Source organism: Procambarus clarkii, chromosome 35 (genome assembly GCF_040958095.1).
Source record: "Procambarus clarkii isolate CNS0578487 chromosome 35, FALCON_Pclarkii_2.0, whole genome shotgun sequence".
In the NCBI taxonomy this organism is placed as follows: Eukaryota; Metazoa; Arthropoda; class Malacostraca; order Decapoda; family Cambaridae; genus Procambarus; species Procambarus clarkii.
This window is the reverse complement of record NC_091184.1, coordinates 21,388,098-21,411,414: the sequence shown is the minus strand read 5'-3', so window position 1 is coordinate 21,411,414 and position 23,317 is coordinate 21,388,098. Positions and strand designations below refer to the sequence as shown.

Here is a 23,317-nt window from a genome sequence, read left to right as displayed (position 1 = left end):
GGAAGTGAGTATGGAGACTTTCTGGACGGGGGATGCCCTAACGGATTGTCATTGTCTTGCTCGCCAAGCGGCTTCCATCTCTGAGGTCAGTGGTTCTACGGCTGCTGAAACTGTGCTGCACTCTCACTCGCTCACAAGAGTTAGAGTTAAGATTGAGAGAGTGCATGAGTTATTGGATATCATTGTAAACAGTGAAACGTGTACGTATGTTGAACCTTCCTCTCATGTAGTGCAGGATGGTACAGTTACATTGTACGTTGCAAACACTAGCAGTGCCAACATCCATCTCCAGTCTGGCACCCACATTGTAGAGTTTGCCCATTACTGGTTAATGGTGCGAGTGGTGGATGATGTCTCCGTGGAGCATGTTGTGTGTGCACTCTCACACCAGGAGAATGTGGATCTCAGCCAGAGGTGCAAGTGCAATACCTCAATCCTACTGATTTCCCCTGACTCCATGGTTCATCTTATAGGAAATTTTGAACAAGAATAGCGCAGCTTTACCTTTACTTTACCTTTAACTTTACATTAACAGTAACTTTACCAGGCGACACGTATGATCTTACATCTCTTATTACTCATAAAATTCCCCCTGTGCCAGGAACTAGACCAATTTACGTACCAGCTTATCGTTTACTACATTCTCAGAGAGCAGAAACTGATAGACTTATAGAGGAAATGCTACAGGATGATGTAATATAGCAAAGTAATTCACCAAGGAACACTCCATTGATTATCGTTCTAAAACGAGATGGGACGTAGAGACCAGAAACGACTATTAGAAGCTGAACAGAGTAACTATACCTGACTGTTTCCCACTTCGTCCTAAATGAGTTGTTGTAAAACATAGGTCGACACAAGGTATTCTCAACTTTAGATTTGTTGCAAGGATTCTGACAAAACCCATTTGATGAGTGTTACGTCCCCTTGACCTCTGGGTATGGTTCCTCTGTTACAGTTGTTAACAAATATATAATAATACCACATTTTTATATGCATTTAAACCTGTAGATAATTCTATTGCGAACACATTGATACCAAAATGAAAGACCTAGGATGACAATTGAGGTGACCAAAATGAAAAAGAGTGTATACATTTTATCGCTCTTGTGCGCTCCCTGGTAACACACTCTCGCTTTCTTTGTTTGTTGCGGATGGTAAGCCGGGCTTTTGGAGTTTTTATGCCTTTAGTCCTGTAGAGAATTCTATTGCGAACACATTGATGCCAAATTGAAAAACCTAGGATGAGAATTGAGGTAACAAAGTTGAAAAGGGTATACACTTTTCAGTATTATCACGCTCTCTAATGTAATGAGAGTTGCCTGAGGGTGGCTCAGCTTTCTTTTTCTGGTACCCTTGGGCTACATTCATCTTGTCGGCGGGTGGAGCGCGCTGCTGTCTTTGACATTATATGCACATAGTTCTGTTGGGAATTCTATTGCGAACGCATTGATACCAAAATGAAAGACATAGGACGAGAATTAAGGTGACAAAGTTGAAAAGAGTATACACTTTTCAGTATTTCCGCACACTACCAGGGAATGTCCAAAAAAAAATGGAGAGAGTGGAGGGGTAACTTGCCCAAAACGCGAAAGTGTTTGGGGAGATTAACTTTCGTTCAATACTATTATGCAAGAGGAGCCACACATCTATGGTTCATCCAATAAAATCAGCAGACTTCTAGATGTTACTACTGCTCGGCTTAGACTCGGTTACAAGTATTTCTGGGAATTCTCATTATCTGCCGATGTAGACCTGACCAAATGTTAACTGTCAACAAAATTATTTGCACACCCTCCGTCACTATGTGATAGTGAATTCAGAGACAATTCTATAACCAATGTACCAACGATGTGTCAATATTTCATTCAAAATGATCTGGTACCAGAAATTTTAGCCAAATATCCCCAGTTTGCTAACTGTAAGTAGTAACTAAGTGATTGTAACCTATCCACCGCTGCCCACTGGATGGGGAGCGGTGTGCAGGACAAACATATCAATTGTGACACTAGCTCTCCACATATGTCAGTTGCTTAATTTAGAAACTGTACTTGTGATCGATCTCGAACCCATTGTTGATGTGACGACTTATACTGAATTTTGTAACTAGCTCATCAAGATTGTAACTTGCTTAGCTAAATGAATTGTGGGGTTCAGTCCCTGAGCCCATTATGTGCCTCTGCAACCCTTTCCACTACCGCCCACAAGATGGGTATGGGGTGCATAATAAGTGAACTAAACTAACTTTAAGGCATCCTGAAAGAAAGCTTGGAGGGCTTGAAAAATTGCAGAACGAAGCCTTGAGGATAATCCTTGGGTGCCTTCGTACCACAAAGATACTTAATATGAGAAAGGAACTTAATATTCCGAGCGTTGTTTATCGTGTTACTGAAAATAACTGTCAAATTGGTATAAAAATGCTTAGGCTAGCTCATCCTAACTCTTGCACAGAAGCCCTCCAGAATTTCTTTATTGAATGTAAACATTGTTTCAAATAGATAAATAAAATTGGAACTGAACTCAGAAAGTATCAGATTTATAATTTGTACCAAGAGAGACAACAATAGCACTTTCCTGCACTGTAGGAAATTACACCCTTTTCAATTTTAATCCCTCCCTTTCCATCAAAGGAGCAAATTAGAGATCAGTCCCAGCTTTGTTTTGAGGCAAAGCTCAACGTCTTAAGCCATATTGATGCTCTGTCCACAGAGCATTCTCTCTCTCAAATCATATACACTGAAGGTTTCCTACAGCGCCCAACGGGTGCAGCTGGAAGTGCAGTTGTCCTGGCAATAGGATATGACTTATATTTTGAGTGGGGAGTCCGTATAAACAACTGGGCCTCTACCCTTCAGACTGAACTATTTGCCTTGCTCCTTGCACTGAAATGTGTACAAGTATCCAAACTTGATACATTAATTGTAAGTGACTCTTTATCATCCTTAATTGCTCTCAACTCTTTAAGACATAACTGTAACATGCTTGTGTCTGAAGCTAGACACAAATACAATAACAACTTGAGGAACCTTATCATAAACAATAATCTCAACAAAAATCACATAGTTCTCAGAGGTGATTTCAATATTGACCTAGGGCTACAAAATAACCCTCAAGTAGACTATTTCCTCAACAGCATGAATTCCTGTATGCTCATCCCCGCAATCACCAGGCCCACCCGAGTCACTCAAACATCTGCGACTACCCTGGATCACTGATGGACCAACATAACAGCTCCTCTTACATCAAGTATAATCACTGACAGAACAACTGACCACTATCCTACCTTCCTTGTAGCGAACATGGCCATAACACCACCAGGTAACAAGAAAATTACCTTTAGGTTACAATGTGAAGCGGCAATAGGCAATCTCACAAATGCCCTCCACAATGTAAACTGGGAATCTAAATTTATCAATACACAGGATAATAATTCGTTAACTAGCCTCTTTCCAAAATTTAAAGCCTTTACAATACTTATTGTCCTCTCCTCACCAAGCAAGTTACTGGCAAAAAGGTTAAATAATCCCTGGCTCACTAATGGCATACTTAAAGCAATCGACAAGAAACATGAATATGAAAAAAAAACTTAGGATTGGCCTAGTTGGAAAAGAAGTAGTTAAGAGGTACTCATCAGTGCTTACCAGTATAATAAGAGCAAAGCGTTCCTATTACGAGAATAGATTCAAAGAAGCAAAAGGCAACATAAAAAGCACATGGAGAGCCATCTCTACCATCCTAGGAGCTAAACAACATTTACATAATAAGATAAAAATCTCCAAGGATGGTTATACACCTGCAACAGATCTTGAAACAGCAACTGAATTTAATAGCTTCTTTTCATCGTTTGGTGCTCACCTTGCCCGAAAAATCCCGGAGACTCAGACATATGTTACCACATATCTTTCACGCAGCTATCCAAACTCTCTTCTCCTCTCTCCGGTCAGCCCTACAGATGTTGTGTCCATCATTCACTCGCTAAAAACCAAAGCTGGGAACATTAGTGAAATACCATCGATGGTACACAGGCGTGCCTCCCATGCCCTTGCACCATCCATAGCACTGCTGTTCAACAAATCCCTAGAGTGTCATACCTTCCCTGATATCCTTAAAAAAGCAAGAGTAACGCCAGTTCATAAAGGAGGTAACACGGCAGACATAAATAATTACAGACCCATATCGAATCTACCTATATTATCAAATATATATATTTTTTTTTTTTACAAACAGCTCTACTCCAATCTTGTAAAATTCAATATACTAAGTCCCTGTCAGTTTGGCTTCCGCTCCCAAAAGAGTACCAATGATGCTATTGTTAGTCTGCTTGACTTAATCTTCTCAGCCCTTGACAAAAGTGAGTTTCCAATTGAACTCTTCATCGGCCTGAGAAAGGCCTTTGATACTGTTAACCATAACTACCTCTTACTTAAATTCCACCATTATGGAATCCGTGGCCTTGCCCTAAACTATATCCGATCCTATCTTAGTAACAGACACCAATATGAAGCCATCAATGATATAACCTCTCCCACTCTACCACTTAATTACCGTAAAGGTGCCACAGAGCAGCATCCTAGGACCCTCCTGTTTCTTATATACATCAATGATCTCCCTAATGTCTCTAACATACTTAAACCTATATTGTTGGCTGATGATACTACTCATCTACTCTGACCCCAACCCACTCCTGTTAAATAATGTTGTAAACAATTAATTAAAAAAAAGTCTACTTGTGGATGTCAACCAACAAACCTCACACAAAACATAGAAAAGACCTACTATATCTTATTTGGAAACAAATCAACAAATGCAATTCAGCTTCAGATAGATAATGTAAACATTAGCAATAAAAATGATGGAAAGTTTCTTAGCCTATACTTAGACAAGAGACTCAACTTCCGCACCCATATACAACACATAACTAAAAAGGTTTCTAAAACAGTTGGTATACTGTTTAAGATCAGATATTATGTACCCTACTCTGCTCTCCTCTCACTCTATTATGCACTTATCTATCCCTATCATTCTTATGGCGTTTGTGCTTGGGGTTCAACCTCTGCAAACTACCTCAAGCCCATCATCATCCAGTAAAAATCTGCTATCAGGACAATAACTAACTCTACCTTCAGACAACACACAGCTCCCTTGTTCAAATCCTTAAACATGCTAAACAAATTCACTCCATACATTCTCCTGTGTAAATTACGTTTATAAAGCCCTTTTTCTAACTGCAAACCCTGTTCTGAAACTCTTCCTGGACAGATGTAATAGAACACATGGCCACGTCCCCACCAGACATAAATATCTCTTTGATATCCCCAGAGTCAAACTTAATCTATGTAAACACTCTATGTAAATAAAGGGACCTAGTCTATGGAACTCACTCCCTTATAATGATTTGAAAAGCTGTCCAACTTCTGCCATATTCAAAAATAAAACCAAAAAGTACCTGTAGTACTTTTTAAGTACGAGGGAGTAATGCGCAAAGCGTCCCTCACCTGTGACGTCACAGCGTCACCTGACGCCATATCAACACATCGGCCATTTTGTCGTCAGTTCAGTCATGGCGAGGACCAACCCTTCATGCAAACTGCACCTACTATCAAGAAGAAGAAGATTTTGTGTTCCACCGATAGTATTATCGTAAGTAAGCACTTATATTTTATATTTTATTAAATTAATTGATTCTATTTTTCTGTAATAAAGGTCCAAAGGGTTGTTAAGGAACAAGGGTGTAGCGATACCGACGCTCGGTGCGCTCAACTCACACCAAAGTATCACCTGTGTAGCTTCTGTAATTAGTGTTAATTAGTTATGCTATAAGATAATGAAGCGAGTATAAGATTAACTCGCTACAAGGGTACTGTGTTGGGAGGTGAGGGCTGTTACTGGTGTCTGTGGGGATGTGAGGACTTGTACCAACCACTATCACCACCAGTACCTTGTCTTGCACCCTGCTTAGTATTCCTATTGAGATATGAAGTATTATTGCATTCATATAATTATTCATTCACAGTCATTACTATTTTTATGGGCTATGTTCTGTTACCCTAATGCTTTTTACCCCTGGGCATGTCCATTTACTCTCCAGCCCTTCACAAGCCACTGCTGCACCCCCTCCATGCCCATACTTACTGTGCTTATTCTTACAGGACTGCACTGCATTATGTGGTGCTCACTGCCTGGACACCTTGATACATGCATTATAGGGTTCTGGTGGTAGTTCTACTCACCAAGCCCTTCCAAGGCCAGGCTTGACATGTGAGAGCTTGGTCCAACAGGCTGTTGCTTGGACAGGCCCCTCAGGCCCACATATCCACCACAGCCTTGTTTGTCCGGCACTTCAAAATCAAATGTTTATTTACGTAAGGTACATACATATTTTTAGGTAAGGTACTCTTTATTTGGGTAAATTTATCTTCGTAGTATTTAGCTTTGGCTCGTCTAATTATCTTGGATAGCAATAACGAGTAATTCTTTGAGAATTCTTTGGAGACAATTCCTAACCTATACTTCTCCCAACCTATACTTCTTCTCAAGGTCATCTTCACTTCTTGAAGATGTTCAGGTTTTCTCTTGAAGATGTCGACGGTTGTTCCAGCAATACTGTATTTCTTTTATTGCTGAAAACCTGTTTTCAGCCATAAAAAAATAATCCTGAATCCAGAAAAAAATCCCTTTTGTATCGTCTGGAAATTTTCAAATATTGCTGATCAAACCTGAGTCTAAATTATTTGTATATATTATGAATTACAGAGGTCCCAGGACAGGGTTTTTAGGCACTCCACTTACATTTTCCCACTCTGACTTAACCCCCATTTATACAAACTCAGTCTTATCTTTTAGCTAATAATTTATTGTACACACCATACTCAGCCTGTGTAGGGTAGTTTATTGTGCATGTGTAGTATATATATTTGTGTAGTATATTTGGTATATTTAATGCCTCTAACCTCTCCTCATAGTTCTTGTCCTTCAGTTCTGGGAGCCACTTAGTAGCATGTCTTTGCACCTTTTCCAGTTTGTTTATGTGCTTCTTAAGATATGGGCACCATACAACCGCTGCATATTCCAACTTTGGTCTAACAAAAGTCGTGAACAATTTCTTGAGTATTTCGCCATCCATGCATTTAAAAGCTCTGAATATTATCCTTTACCTGCAATTGGTTGTTGCTGTATTTATAGAATATGATTTGTTCTACTTTACATTTGTTTGTTCCTTTTTTTCAAAATTTCTTTCTGCCTCTCTCCTCACTGCCGTGTAGTAGTTTCTCTTTGTATTACTGGTATGTTTGGGGGTTTGGCCCCTTCGTATATTGATTCCATTTTTGTGTCTTTTGGTCTCTGTCCGTCTTGAAATTTCAGTTGAACAAATCCTGTTTCCTAGTTCTGCATCTTTGTTTTGGTATAAATGTTTTTGTTCCTTTATCATATATTTCACAAAATTGACATACTGTGCATTAATTCATCTCAATTACTTCCTTTCCTAACAGCAAGCCTTTCCAGTAAAATTCTTTGAATTCTTTTCTGACTTCTGGCCTAATGTTTGTTTTATCCTAGTGTGTATGATGCCTAGCGTGTGTCTGGTGCCTGTTGTGTTAAACCGAAGATAAATGCATAAGTATAGGTCAGTAATTTCTCCAGCTTTGAAAGGGGCTTTCATTATGCAGCAGTATTCCACTCTAGAGAGCACTAGCGTCTTGAAAACTATCATCATCGGTATAGCATCTCTAGTGTGAAAAGTTCTTGTTATCTATCCTGTCATTTTTCTTGCAGTTGTGACGGCTACTTTATTGTGTTCTTTAAATGTAAGGCCTTCTGACATCAGTACACCCAAATCCTTTACGTTGCTTTTCCGTTCAATGTTATGATTTGACTGAGTTTTGTAAGTGGTTTCCGTTTTTATATTTTTTATTTTTTCCGTAGCGCATGAGCTGAAACTTATGTTCGTTAATCACCATGTTATTTTCTGTAGCCCATAGAAAGACCTGATTTACATCTGATTGGAGGTTTGCCGTGTCCTCTATGTTGCCTACTCTCGTGAAGATTCTAGTGTCATCTGCAAAGGATGATCAAGTACTATAGGTTGTGTCCTTGTCTATGTCCGATATGAGGATGAGAAAAAGTATTGGAGCAAGCACAGTACGCTTGGGGACTGAGCTCTTTACGGTTGATGGTCCAGATTTTATTTTGTTGACTACTACACATTGGGTTCTATTAGTCAGGAAGTTGTATATCCATCTGCCTATTTTTCCGGTAATTCCTTTTGAACGCATTTTATGTGCAATAACACAATGGTCACATTTGTCAAAGGCTTTTTTTTGTCAAAGCGTTTTGTTTGTCTTCCATGGCATCTAGTGCCATGTCAGAGTGGTCCAGCAACTGTGATAGGCAAGAGCGCCCTGTTCTGAAACCATGTTGTCTGGGGTTATGGAGATGCTGTGATTCCATGTATTTTGTGATCTTACTTCTTAGCATTCTCTCAAAGATTTTTATGATGTGCGATGTTAGTGCTATCGGTCTGTAGTTTTTTGCCTCTGCCTTATTTCCTCCTTTATGGGGCGGTGCTATCTCTGCTGTTTTTAGTATGTCAGGGACAATGCCAGTATCTTGGCTTTGTCTCCAAAGAATGTGAAGGGCCTGCGATAACGTTTTTTACAGTTCTTGATGAATATAGAGTTCCAAGAGTCAGGGCCTGGTGCAGAGTGCATAGGCATACTGTCTATGGCTTCTTCAAAATCCAGTGGGGATAGGATCACATCTGATTTATGATTTGATGTTGGTATCATATCCATGAAAAATTCATTTGGGTTATCAATCAGATGGATGGAGAGCTACACTCGTGGTGTCCCATTTTCCCAGCACTCTGTCATATAATGCTTTGAAACTTTTGACGGATTTGGCCTCCACCACCTTCTCACCTAACATGTTCCAACCGTTTACCATTCTGTTTGCAAAAGTGAATTGTCTTACATTTCTTCGGCATCTTTGTTTAGTTCGTTTAAATCTATAACCTCTTGTTCTTGAAATTCCAGGTCTCGGGAAATCTTCCCTATCAAGTTTATCAATTCCTGTTACTGTTTTGTACGTAGTGATCATATCTCCTCTTTTCCTTCTGTCTTCTAGTTTGGAATATTTAATGCCTCTAATGTCTCCTCATAAATCCTGCCCTTCAGTTTTGGTATGAATGTTTGTGTGCCTTCATCGTATATTTTGCAAAATATGGAATACATCTCATTTACTTTACTTTAAGAATATGGTTCGATCAATTAAAAACCCTCTTGTTCAAATTGCAAAGAGACTGAAAGAGATGCAGCATGCTCAATGGATTATATATTAGTGATTATTATTAGGATTATATATTAGTGAATCATATTAGTGATTCAATTATTATGGTCATAAAACAATAAACAAATAGTTTTGGTGTTATTACACTCTATTCACAGGTTATATATAAGTATCTGCATGTTTTGTTCACCATTACAAACCACTAAGTTGGTTTGATTTTTGTTGAGATTGTTATTTATGATAAGATTCCTTACGTTATCTGAGAATGAAGCTATGTCGGTATTGGGAAATCTATAGATGGCACTTATAGTCAAGGAGGATTTAAGGGATTTACTGGAGAACTTGGCAAAGGTATATTCACAATAGTCGTCTCTATTACTAATGAGACTATTGCAGATGAAGGTATCTTTGTAAGATATTGCTATGCCACCTCCTTTTTTTATTAGGCCTGCAGTTGTGAATGGCTTTATTATCACCATTGTATTATCACCTGACCTAATGCGGGTATAAAATCAACTAATATATATATATATATATATATATATATATATATATATATATATATATATATATATATATATATATATATATATATATATATATATATATATATATATATATATATATATATATATATATATATATATATATATATATACAGTATATATATATATATATATATATATATATACAGTATATATATATATATATATATATATATATATATATATATATATATATATATATATATATATATATATATATATATATTCAAAATTCGTCAGTGTACTACATTTTTGTTGTTGCTTTTAGGTGATGCTTTTAACCAGTGTACGTGGGTCTGATTGTGCAACCATGGTTCGAAGAATAATGAAGATATGAACAAACGGCCTGTGGTCACTATACAGTCTGGAAGGGCAAAAGAAGAAATTGGCATTTCTACAAAAACAAGAACTATATAATGTTATTTTAAGTAAGTAACCAAAAAATTAAATAATTTTTTTAAAGTTTAAAATTCACTTAAAAATGTAAATTTTAAGTTAAAAAATTTTAACCAAAAAACTTGATATTTTTCATATTTGGAACCATTCCATAATCCCAAGCATAAATGATTATATTTCTATCACTTGCTCTTAAGATTGTTTCATTTAATAGAGGTTGGGCATAATTGTTCTCTGCTGCTAATAGAACTGACTGACTTAGCTATAGGAAAATGTAAAATTAATTGGTTTATCCATTACAGTATTTTGCAGTTTATTTCATGATCCTGTGCTTAATACTTGCATAAATAGTAGATTACAAAATGCATTTTTATATCATTAGTATTGAATAATAATAATGCAAATAATTGACTTATAAATGATGTACAATTAATTGGTAGGTGATATTATATTATTAATATTTTTTCATTCTTGCAAAGCCTTAACAAAGCCATTAACATGTTAATATAAACTTGATCACCTTCCACTTATTTTCTCATGTGCTACCTACATGTACAAAACCTTATTCCTAAATGCATATTTTGTTCTGAAACTTGTCCTTTATATGTTGTGTATCACCATCTCTGGAGAGTTTTATCTGATTGATGTATAAATTACTTTTAATTTTACAGAATATTATTGTTATACTGAATTTATTATTATATAAATAACTTAATTTTACAGAATCATCTATCAACGCACATCCACAAGTTGAGGAGGAGGATGTGACCTTCCAGATTTCTGAAGTACTGAAACATGCACCAAACAGGCCTGGTGGATCTAGGTACAAGGTAAAATAATTTAATTTTTTTTTTTTTTTTCCTAATTGTCCGATATATATATATATATATATATATATATATATATATATATATATATATATATATATATATATATATATATATATATATATATATATATATGTCTAACCTAGTAGCCAGAACGCACTTCTCAGCCTACTATGCAAGGCCAAATTTGCCTAATAAGCCAAGTTTTCCTGAATTAATATAGTTTCTATAATTTTTTTCTTATGAAATGATAAAGCTACCCATTTCATTATGTATGAGGTCAATGTTTTTTTATTGGAGTTAAAATTAACGTAGATATATGACCGAACCTAACCAACCCTACCTAACCTAACCTAACCTATCTTTATAGGTTAGGTTAGGTTAGGTAGTAGAGAAAGTTAGGTTAGGTTAGGTTAGGTAGTCGAAAAACAATTAATTCATGAAAACTTGGCTTATTAGGCAAATCGGGCCTTGCATAGTAGGCTGAGAAGTGAGTTCTGGCTACTAGGTACGACATATATATATATATATATATATATATATATATATATATATATATATATATATGTCGTACCTAATAGCCAGAACGCACTTCTCAGCCTACTATTCAAGGCCCGATTTGCCTAATAAGCCAAGTTTTCATGAATTAATGTTTTTTCGTCTACCTAACCTACCTAACCTAACCTAACCTAGCTTTTTTTGGCTACCTAACCTAACCTTACCTATAAATATAGGTTAGGTTAGGTTAGGTAGGGTTGGTTAGGTTCGGTCATATATCTACATTAATTTTAACTCCAATAAAAAAAAATTGACCTCATACATAAAGAAAAGGGTTGCTTTATCATTTCATAAGAAAAAAATTATAGTAAATATATTTATTCAGGAAAACTTGGCTTATTAGGCAAATCGGGCCTTGAATAGTAGGCTGAGAAGTGAGTTCTGGCTACTAGGTACGACATATATATATATATATATATATATATGTCGTACCTAGTAGCCAGAACGCACTTCTCTGCCTACTATGCAAGGCCCGATTTGCCTAATAAGCCAAGTTTTCATGAATTAATTATTTTTCGACTACCTAACCTACCTAACCTAACCTAACCTAACTTTTTCGGCTACCTAACCTAACCTAACCTTTAAAGATAGGTTAGGTTAGGTTAGGTAGGGTTGGTTAGGTTCGGTCATATATCTACGTTAATTTTAACTCCAATAAAAAAAAATTGATGCTATACGTAATGAAATGGGTAGCTTTATCATTTCATGAGAAAAAAATTAGAGAAAATATATTAATTCAGGAAAACTTGGCTTATTAGGCAAATCGGGCCTTGCATAGTAGGCTGAGAAGTGCGTTCTGGCTACTAGGTACGACATATATATATATATATATATATATATATATATATATATATATATATATATATATATATATATATTGTGTGTGTGTGTGTGTGTGTGTGTGTGTGTGTGTGTGTGTGTGTGTGTGTGTGTGTGTGTGTGTGTCGTACCTAGTAGCCAGAACGCACATCTCAGCCTACTATACAAGGCCCGATTTGCCTAATAAGCCAAGTTTTCATGAATTAATGTTTTTTCGACTACCTAACCTAACATTTTCAGCTACCTAACCTAACCTCTAAAGATAGTTTAGGTAGGGTTGGTTAGGTTCGGTCATATATCTATATTAATTTTAACTCCAATAAAAAAAGAATTGACCTCATACATAATGAAATGGATAGCTTTATCATTTCATAAGAAAAAAAATAGAGAAAATATATTAATTAATGAAAACTTGGCTTATTAGGCAAATCGGGCCTTGCATAGTAGGCTGAAAAGTGCATTCTGGCTACTAGGTACGACATATATATATATATATTTTATTAAATATGACCGAAAAAGTAAGATTAATAATTCTAACACGAATTTTCTCAATCTTTCGTACATTATGCTTCACTGTTGGAGGTAAATCAAAAATCACTTCTCCAAAATTCATTTTTATTTCTAGTCTGACGCGACACGGGCGCGTTTCGTAAAACTTATTACATTTTCAAAGACTTCACATATACACAACTGATTAGAACTTGCGTTTCCCTGATTTTATATCTACATTTGAGTGAGGTGGGAAGGGTGATGTGGCATTACATTTGAGTAAGGTGGGAAGGATGATGTGGCATTAGAGGATATTAATAGGGTATTAAAAGTATCAACACAAGACAGAACACGAAACAATGGATATTGAATAGAAGTGTTTGTAGAAAGCCTATTGGTCCATATTTCTTGATGCTTCTATATTGGAGCGGAGTCTTGAGGTGGGTAGAATATAGTTGTGCAATAATTGGCTGTTGATTGCTGGTGTTGACTTCTTGATGTGTAGTGCCTCGCAAACGTCGAGCCGCCTGCTATCGCTGTATCTATCGATGATTTCTGTGTTGTTTACTAGGATTTCTCTGGCGATGGTTTGGTTATGGGAAGAGATTATATGTTCCTTAATGGAGCCCTGTTGTTTATGCATCGTTAAACGCCTAGAAAGAGATGTTGTTGTCTTGCCTATATACTGGGTTTTTTGGAGCTTACAGTCCCCAAGTGGGCATTTGAAGGCATAGACGACGTTAGTCTCTTTTAAAGCGTTCTGTTTCGTGTCTGGAGAGTTTCTCATGAGTAGGCTGGCCGTTTTTCTGGTTTTATAGTAAATCGTCAGTTGTATCCTCTGATTTTTGTCTGTAGGGATAACGTTTCTATTAACAATATCTTTCAGGACCCTTTCCTCTGTTTTATGAGCTGTGGAAAAGAAGTTCCTGTAAAATAGTCTAATAGGGGGTATAGGTGTTGTGTTAGTTGTCTCTTCGGAGGTTGCATGGCTTTTCACTTTCCTTCTTATGATGTCTTGGATGAAACCATTGGAGAAGCCGTTATTGACAAGAACCTGCCTTACCCTACAGAGTTCTTCGTCGACTTGCTTCCATTCTGAGCTGTGGCTGAGAGCACGGTCGACGTATGCGTTAACAACACTCCTCTTGTACCTGTCAGGGCAGTCGCTGTTGGCATTTAGGCACATTCCTATGTTTGTTTCCTTTGTGTAGACTGCAGTGTGGAAACCTCCGCCCTTTTCCATGACTGTTACATCTAGAAAAGGCAGCTTCCCATCCTTTTCCGTCTCGTAAGTGAAACGCAGCACGGAACTCTGCTCAAATGCCTCCTTCAGCTCCTGCAGATGTCTGACATCAGGTACCTGTGTAAAAATGTCGTCAACATACCTGCAGTATATGGCCGGTTTCAAGTTCATGTCGACTAAGACTTTTTGCTCGATGGTACCCATGTAGAAGTTTGCAAACAGGACACCTAGGGGAGAACCCATAGCGACCCCATCTACTTGCTTATACATGTGCCCATCCGGGCTCAAGAAGGGTGCCTCTTTAGTACAAGCTTGGAGTAGTTTCCTCAGAATACTTTCTGGCATGTCAAGAGGAGTACAGGCTGGATCACGATACACTCTGTCGGCTATCATTCCGATTGTCTCGTCCACAGGTACGTTGGTGAACAGCGATTCTACGTCCAACGAGGCTCTTATCCCTGTGGCCCGTGCGCCCCACAGTAAGTCCACAAATTCCTTTGGAGACTTCAGGCTGAAGGCGCAAGGAACATAAGGAGTCAGCAGGCCGTTGAGTCGCTTCGCCAATCTGTACGTGGGTGTGGGTATCTGGCTAATGATTGGCCGAAGTGGGTTTCCAGGCTTGTGCGTCTTGACATTTCCATACGCATATCCAGGTTTATATTCCCCAATGATCTTTGGCAGGTGGAGTCCGGATTTCTTGGCGTTCACAGTTTCGATCAGTTTGTTGACCTTTGCTTTTAATTCGGCTGTAGTGTCCTTCGTTACCCTTTGGAACTTAGTTTGGTCAGAGAGTATGATGTTCATTTTCGCCAGATATTCGTCTTTTTTAAGAATGACATATATTGGCGACTTGTCACCTCTCCTGACAACTATCTCCTTGTTCTCACGAAGGCTTTTAGCTGCCGCTCTAAGCTCGGGGGACAGTATGGTGCTTCTGTAGTTGCCTCGATTCTTTCCTCCTTCTGCAATAAGGAGGTTGTCAGGAGAGGTGACAAGTCGCCAATATATGTCATTCTTAAAAAAGACGAATATCTGGCGAAAATGAACATCATACTCTCTGACCAAACTAAGTTCCAAAGGGTAACGAAGGACACTACAGCCGAATTAAAAGCAAAGGTCAACAAACTGATCGAAACTGTGAACGCCAAGAAATCCGGACTCCACCTGCCAAAGATCATTGGGGAATATAAACCTGGATATGCGTATGGAAATGTCAAGACGCACAAGCCTGGAAACCCACTTCGGCCAATCATTAGCCAGATACCCACACCCACGTACAGATTGGCGAAGCGACTCAACGGCCTGCTGACTCCTTATGTTCCTTGCGCCTTCAGCCTGAAGTCTCCAAAGGAATTTGTGGACTTACTGCGGGGCGCACGGGCCACAGGGATAAGAGCCTCGTTGGACGTAGAATCGCTGTTCACCAACGTACCTGTGGACGAGACAATCGGAATGATAGCCGACAGAGTGTATCGTGATCCAGCCTGTACTCCTCTTGACATGCCAGAAAGTATTCTGAGGAAACTACTCCAAGCTTGTACTAAAGAGGCACCCTTCTTGAGCCCGGATGGGCACATGTATAAGCAAGTAGATGGGGTCGCTATGGGTTCTCCCCTAGGTGTCCTGTTTGCAAACTTCTACATGGGTACCATCGAGCAAAAAGTCTTAGTCGACATGAACTTGAAACCGGCCATATACTGCAGGTATGTTGACGACATTTTTACACAGGTACCTGATGTCAGACATCTGCAGGAGCTGAAGGAGGCATTTGAGCAGAGTTCCGTGCTGCGTTTCACTTACGAGACGGAAAAGGATGGGAAGCTGCCTTTTCTAGATGTAACAGTCATGGAAAAGGGCGGAGGTTTCCACACTGCAGTCTACACAAAGGAAACAAACATAGGAATGTGCCTAAATGCCAACAGCGACTGCCCTGACAGGTACAAGAGGAGTGTTGTTAACGCATACGTCGACCGTGCTCTCAGCCACAGCTCAGAATGGAAGCAAGTCGACGAAGAACTCTGTAGGGTAAGGCAGGTTCTAGTCAATAACGGCTTCTCCAATGGTTTCATCCAAGACATCATAAGAAGGAAAGTGAAAAGCCATGCAACCTCCGAAGAGACAACTAACACAACACCTATACCCCCTATTAGACTATTTTACAGGAACTTCTTTTCCACAGCTCATAAAACAGAGGAAAGGGTCCTGAAAGATATTGTTAATAGAAACGTTATCCCTACAGACAAAAATCAGAGGATACAACTGACGATTTACTATAAAACCAGAAAAACGGCCAGCCTACTCATGAGAAACTCTCCAGACACGAAACAGAACGCTTTAAAAGAGACTAACGTCGTCTATGCCTTCAAATGCCCACTTGGGGACTGTAAGCTCCAAAAAACCCAGTATATAGGCAAGACAACAACATCTCTTTCTAGGCGTTTAACGATGCATAAACAACAGGGCTCCATTAAGGAACATATAATCTCTTCCCATAACCAAACCATCGCCAGAGAAATCCTAGTAAACAACACAGAAATCATCGATAGATACAGCGATAGCAGGCGGCTCGACGTTTGCGAGGCACTACACATCAAGAAGTCAACACCAGCAATCAACAGCCAATTATTGCACAACTATATTCTACCCACCTCAAGACTCCGCTCCAATATAGAAGCATCAAGAAATATGGACCAATAGGCTTTCTACAAACACTTCTATTCAATATCCATTGTTTCGTGTTCTGTCTTGTGTTGATACTTTTAATACCCTATTAATATCCTCTAATGCCACATCATCCTTCCCACCTTACTCAAATGTAATGCCACATCACCCTTCCCACCTCACTCAAATGTAGATATAAAATCAGGGAAACGCAAGTTCTAATCAGTTGTGTATATGTGAAGTCTTTGAAAATGTAATAAGTTTTACGAAACGCGCCCGTGTCGCGTCAGACTAGAAATAAAAATGAATTTTGGAGAAGTGATTTTTGATTTACCTCCAACAGTGAAGCATAATGTACGAAAGATTGAGAAAATTCGTGTTAGAATTATTAATCTTACTTTTTCGGTCATATTTAATAAAATATGTCTACAGGAAAGACTGCTACCAAAATATACTAATATATATATATATATATATGTCGTACCTAGTAGCCAGAACGCACTTCTCAGCCTACTATTCAAGGCCCGATTTGCCTAATAAGCCAAGTTTTCATGAATTAATTTTCTTTCGTCTACCTAACCTACCTAACCTAACCTAACCTAGCTTTTTTTGGCTACCTAACCTAACCTTACCTATAAATATAGGTTAGGTTAGGTTAGGTAGGGTTGGTTAGGTTCGGTCATATATCTACGTTAATTTTAACTCCAATAAAAAAAAATTGACCTCATACATAGAGAAAAGGGTTGCTTTATTATTTCATAAGAAAAAAATTATAGTAAATATATTAATTCAGGGAAACTTGGCTTATTAGGCAAATCGGGCCTTGAATAGTAGGCTGAGAAGTGAGTTCTGGCTACTAGGTACGACATATATATATATATATATATATATATATATATATATATATATATATATATATATTTATATATATGTCGTACCTAGTAGCCAGAACGCACTTATCAGCCTACAATGCAAGGCCCGATTTGCCTAATAAGCCAAGTTTTCATGAATTAATATGTTTTCTCTAGTTTTTTTCTTACGAAATGATAAAGCTACCCATTCCATTATGTATGAGGTCAATTTTTTTTTAATGGAGTTAAAATTAACGTAGATATATGACCGAACCTAACCAACCCTACCTAACCTAACCTAACCTATCTTCATAGGTTAGGTTCGGTTAGGTAGCAGAAAAAGTTAGGTTAGGTTAGGTTAGGTAGGTTAGGTAGTCGAAAAAACATTAATTCATGAAAACTTGGCTTATTAGGCAAATCGGGCCTTGAATAGTAGGCTGATAAGTACGTTCTGGCTATTAGGTACGACATATATATATATATATATATATATAGTGTGTGTGTAAATACCTAAGTGTAGTTACAGGATGAGACCGTCTTCCCAGCACTCTTTGTCATATAACGCTTTGAAACTACTGACAGTCTTGGCCTCCACCACCTTCTCACCTAACTTGTTCCAACCGTCTACCACGCTATTTGCGAAAGTGAATTTTCTTATATTTCTTTAGCATCTGTGTTAAGCTAGTTTCAATCTATGACCTCCTGTTCTTGAAGTTCCAGGTCTCAGGAAATCTTCGCTGTCGATTTTATCAATTCCTGATACTATTTTGTATGTAGTGATCATATCACCTCTTTCTTCTGTCTTTTAGTTTTGGCATATTTAATGCCTCTAACCTCTCCTCGTAGCTCTTGCCCTTCAGTTCTGGGAGCCACTTAGTAGCATGTCTTTGCACCTTTTCCAGTTTGTTGATGTGCTTCTTAAGATATGGGCCAACTTCTGTTGTTGGGCACCACACAACAGCTGTGCATATTCTAGCTTTGGCGTAACAAAAGTCATGAACAATTTCTTTAGTATATCACCATCCATGTATTTAAACGCAATTCTAAAGTTAGAAAGCGTAGCATAGGCTCCTCGCACAATATTCTTTATGTGGTTCTCAGGTGATAGTTTTCTATCTAGAACCACCCCTAGATCTCTTTCTTTATCAGAATTCTTTAAAGATTTCTCACATAATGTATAGGTTGTGTGGGGTCTATGTTCTCCTGTTCCACATTCCATAACATGGCATTTATTAACATTAAATTCCATTTGCCAAGTGGTGCTCCATATACTTATTTTATCCAGGTTTTCTTGAAGGGCATGACAATCATCTAAATTTCTTATCCTTCCTATTATCTTAGCATCCTCAGCAAACATGTTCATGTAATTCTGTATACCAACTGGTAGATCATTTATGTAGACAATAAACATCACTGGTGCAAGAACTGAACCCTGTGGTACTCCACTTGTGACATTTCTCCAGTCCGATACATTGCCTCTGATTACTGCCCTCATTTTTCTATCAGTCAGAAAATTTTTCATCCATGTTAGAAGCTTACCTGTCACCCCTCCAATATTTTCCAGTTTCCAGAACAACCTCTCTATGTGGAACTCTGTCGAATGCCTTTTTTAGGTCCAGATAGATGCAGTCAACCCAACCATCTCTTTCCTGTAATATATCTGTTGCTCGATCATAGAAACTGAGTAAATTCGATACACAGGATCTTCCAAATCGAAAACCATACTGTCTGTCTGAAATTATATCATTTCTCTCCAGGTGTTCTACCCATTTAGTTTTAATTATTTTTTCCAATATTCCAATTCCAATTTTTTCCAATAATGTGTGTGTGTGTATGTATATTTGTGTTGTTGAATATGACCGAAAGTCATAGTCTTTCTGCCCCTCTCCTTACTGTTATTGTTGTTTCTCGCATCTTTGTATTGCTTGTATGTTTGGGCAATTTTTCCCTTTTTCCTAGTTCTGCATCTCTGCTTTAGTATAAATTTTGTTGTGCCATTATCATATATTTCACAAAACTTGACATACATCTCATTTACTTCATGTCCTAACAGGAAGTGTTTGTCAAATTCCATAAGGAAATAACTGAGTTCTCCATAATGACCTCTCCACAAGTCAGGTTTTTCAACTGCTTCAAGCTCATTTTCTTCCAGATTATAATGCATTGCATACTTTATTCCCAAAAAGACATGGTCACTTTTACCCAAGTGACAATGTCACTTGGGTAAAAGGAGGGAGGTACTGAAAGGAGGAAAAGGGAGGTACCAAAGGAGGGAGGTACTGAATGATAAATATATCTTTCTCTTTCCTGGTAAATATAATATCCAGCATGGAGGGAACATCCCCTTCCCTCATCCTCGTAGCTTGTTTAACATGTAGAAACATGAATGTTTACAGGGTGAGGTTTACGAAATTATATATATATATATATATATATATATATATATATATATATATATATATATATATATATATATATATATATATATATATAAATATGTATATATATATATATATATATATATATATATATATAATATATATATATATATATATAATATATAAAGTTTGTGTGTGTGTAATTTATATAAATAAATAATTAAATATTAATTTTGTTAATATCTTTTCAGGGAAAGCTTGCAAGTACAATTCGTATACAAGAGGGGCAACAAGAGCCAGAGGATGTCTACTAAGAAAATATATAAGTCTTTATCCTCACACTCTTGATATATGGTCTTCTCTGGTCTCTTTATTTTCTCTCCTCACAAATGTCCCTTTTTTTTATTTCTTTTACGTTTCTCTCCTGTTTTTCTTAACTTTTAATCTCTCCTTTCCTCCTCTCTTCTAACACCTCTCGTTTCCTGTCTCTTCTAGCTTCTCTCTTCCTTTACTTTTTATATTTGTGGTATTCATTTATGTCATTTTTATCTTGTATATTTTTCTTGTATTTTTTTCTTATCTTGTGTTTCTCTTCCCCTTCTCTTCAATGATTTCTCATTTCTCTCCTCTCTCTGTTGTTTCTGTTCTGTCTTCTCTCTCCTTGCCTTAATTTTGTTCTGTCTCCTCTTTTGTTGTGTGTGTGTCTTTCTGTCTGTCTGTCTGTCTCTCTCTCTCTCTCTCTCGCTCTCTCTCGCTCTCTCTCTCTCTCTCTCTCTCTCTCTCTCTCTCTCTCTCTCTCTCTCTCTCTCTCTCTCTCTCTCTCTCTCTCTCTCTCGCTCTCTCTCGCTCTCTCTCGCTCTCTCTCGCTCTCTCTCTCGCTCTCTCTCGCTCTCTCTCTCTCGCTCTCTCTCTCGCTCTCTCTTGCTCTGGCTCTCTTGCTCTCTCTGGCTCTCTTGCTCTCTCTCTCTTGCTCTCTTTCTCTCTCTGGCTCTCTTGCTCTCTCTCTGGCTCTCTTGCTCTCTCTCTGGCTCTCTTGCTCTCTCTCTGGCTCTCTTGCTCTCTCTCTCTCTCTGGCTCTCTTGCTCTCTCTCTCTCTCTGGCTCTCTCTTTCTCTCTGGCTCTGGCCCTCTCTCTCTCTCTCTCTCTCTCTCTCCCCCTCCCTTTCTCTCTTTCTCTGGCTCTCTCGCTCTCTCTGGCTCTCGCTCTCTCTGGCTCTTGCTCTCTCTGGCTCTTGCTCTCTCTGGCTCTCGCTCTCTGGCTCTCTCTCTCTGGCTCTCTCTCTCTCTGGCTCTCTCTCTCTGGCTCTCTCTCTCTGGCTCTGACTCTCTCTCTAGCTCTGACTCACTCTCTCTCTGGCTCTGGCTCACGCTCTCTCTCTCTGGCTCTGGCTCTCTCTCTCTGGCTCTGGCTCTCTCTCTCTCTCTCTGGCTCTCTCTCTCTCTGGCTCTCTCTCTCTCTGGCTCTCTCTCTCTCTCTGGCTCTCTCTCTCTCTCTGGCTCTCTCTTTCTCTCTGGCTCTCTTTCTCTCTGGCTCTCTCTCTCTCTCTCTCTCTGGCTCTGGCCCTCTCTCTCCCCCTCTCTTTCTCTCTTTCTCTGGCTCTCTCGCTCTCTCTGGCTCTCGCTCTCTGGCTCTCTCTCTCTCTGGCTCTCTCTCTCTCTGGCTCTCTCTCTCTCTCTGGCTCTCTCTCTCTCTCTGGCTCTCTCTGGCTCTCTCTCTAGCTCTGACTCACTCTCTCTCTGGCTCTCTCTCTCTCTGGCTCTGGCTCTGGCTCTCTCTCTCTCTGGCTCTCTCTCTCTGGCTCTCTCTTTCTCTCTGGCTCTCTCTCTCTCTCTGGCTCTGGCTCTCTCTCTCTCTGGCTCTCTCTCTCTGGCTCTCTCTTTCTCTCTGGCTCTCTCTTTCTCTCTGGCTCTCTCTCTCTCTCTGGCTCTGGCTCTGGCTCTCTCTCTCGCTCTGGCTCTCTCTCTCTCTCTCTCTCTGGCTCTGACTCTCTCTCTCTCTGGCTCTGGCTCACTCTCTCTCTCTGGCTCTCGCTCTCTCTCTCTGGCTCTCTCTCTCTCTCTCTGGCTCTCTCTTTCTCTCTGGCTCTCTCTTTCTCTCTGGCTCTCTCTCTCTCTCTCTGGCTCTGGCCCTCTCTCTCCCCCTCTCTTTCTCTCTTTCTCTGGCTCTCTCGCTCTCTCTGGCTCTCGCTCTCTGGCTCTCTCTCTCTCTGGCTCTCTCTCTCTCTGGCTCTCTCTCTCTCTCTGGCTCTCTCTCTCTCTCTGGCTCTCTCTCTCTCTCTCTGGCTCTCTCTGGCTCTCTCTCTAGCTCTGACTCACTCTCTCTCTGGCTCTCTCTCTCTCTGGCTCTCTCTCTCTGGCTCTCTCTTTCTCTCTGGCTCTCTCTTTCTCTCTGGCTCTCTCTCTCTCTCTGGCTCTCTCTCTGGCTCTCTGGCTCTCTCTCTGGCTCTGGCTCTCTCTCTCTCTCTCTCTCTGGCTCTGACTCTCTCTCTCTCTCTGGCTCTGGCTCACTCTCTCTCTCTCTGGCTCTCGCTCTCTCTCTCTGGCTCTCGCTCTCTCTCTCTGGCTCTCATATTTCATTTGATTTAAAAATGTCTGAGATTTTTACTTAATCTAAGTTATATTGCATGGTGCTAATATGAATATTATACATGACTTTTTTCTTTTCTTTCTCTCTCTCTTTCTTTCTTTCTCTTTCTTTCCTTCTCTCTCTCTTTCTTTCTCTTTCTACATGAATATTATACTTGACTGTTTACATTCACTTGTAGATTTTTATTTTTAGTTAATTAGTCCTAAACTTTTGATTAATAGATTTTTATTATTAGTCATAGAAAAACTATAGTGTTATATGTATACTCGGAAAATTTTACTTGTTTTAGTTTTAAGTAACAATAACTGCTTGTAACGTCAGACTGATCTCAGCATGACATGAATCACAGGCTGCTTGATCACAAAATCTATTGTGTTCACATATTGCATATATAGATTTTTAAATTTTTACTTTTATATTCTGTTATAGATATAGTCTATATATTTCGAGCTATTACATATATTTTGTTGTATTACTCATTCTTAATTAAATAAATATAATATTTTAATTCTCTTTTTGTACCCTATTTATTTGTAATTTACACATACATATATAGGATGTCCATTTCTTTCTCAGATATGTCTTCTTTCTTTCTCTCCCTTTCTATTTCAGATATGAATTAAAAAATTATTATACCCTAATTTACCCTAAACGTTTTAATGTAGGTAATTAAAAGATT

General features: G+C 38.6%; 2 long non-coding RNA genes across 5 annotated transcripts in view; one reads left to right on the top strand and one right to left on the bottom strand.

The window, feature by feature from the left end:
* Positions 1-5,632, bottom strand: part of LOC138371384 (uncharacterized) — a 130,483-nt gene extending 124,851 nt beyond the window's left edge. The window contains exon 1 of the long non-coding RNA XR_011230429.1: positions 5,496-5,632. This is a non-coding gene — a long non-coding RNA (uncharacterized lncRNA). The remainder of the gene's footprint in view (positions 1-5,495) is intronic.
* Positions 5,450-20,834, top strand: LOC138371383 (uncharacterized). 4 transcript variants are annotated; one of them, XR_011230427.1, is made up of 5 exons: positions 5,450-5,640; positions 6,150-6,367; positions 10,099-10,258; positions 10,950-11,056; positions 20,304-20,834. It is a non-coding gene; the product is annotated as an uncharacterized lncRNA (long non-coding RNA). The 4 variants fall into 4 exon arrangements; XR_011230426.1 differs by having other exon boundaries at positions 6,150-6,385; XR_011230428.1 differs by lacking the exon at positions 10,099-10,258 and having other exon boundaries at positions 5,459-5,640; positions 20,304-20,827.
* The last annotated feature ends 2,483 nt before the right edge of the window (positions 20,835-23,317 follow it).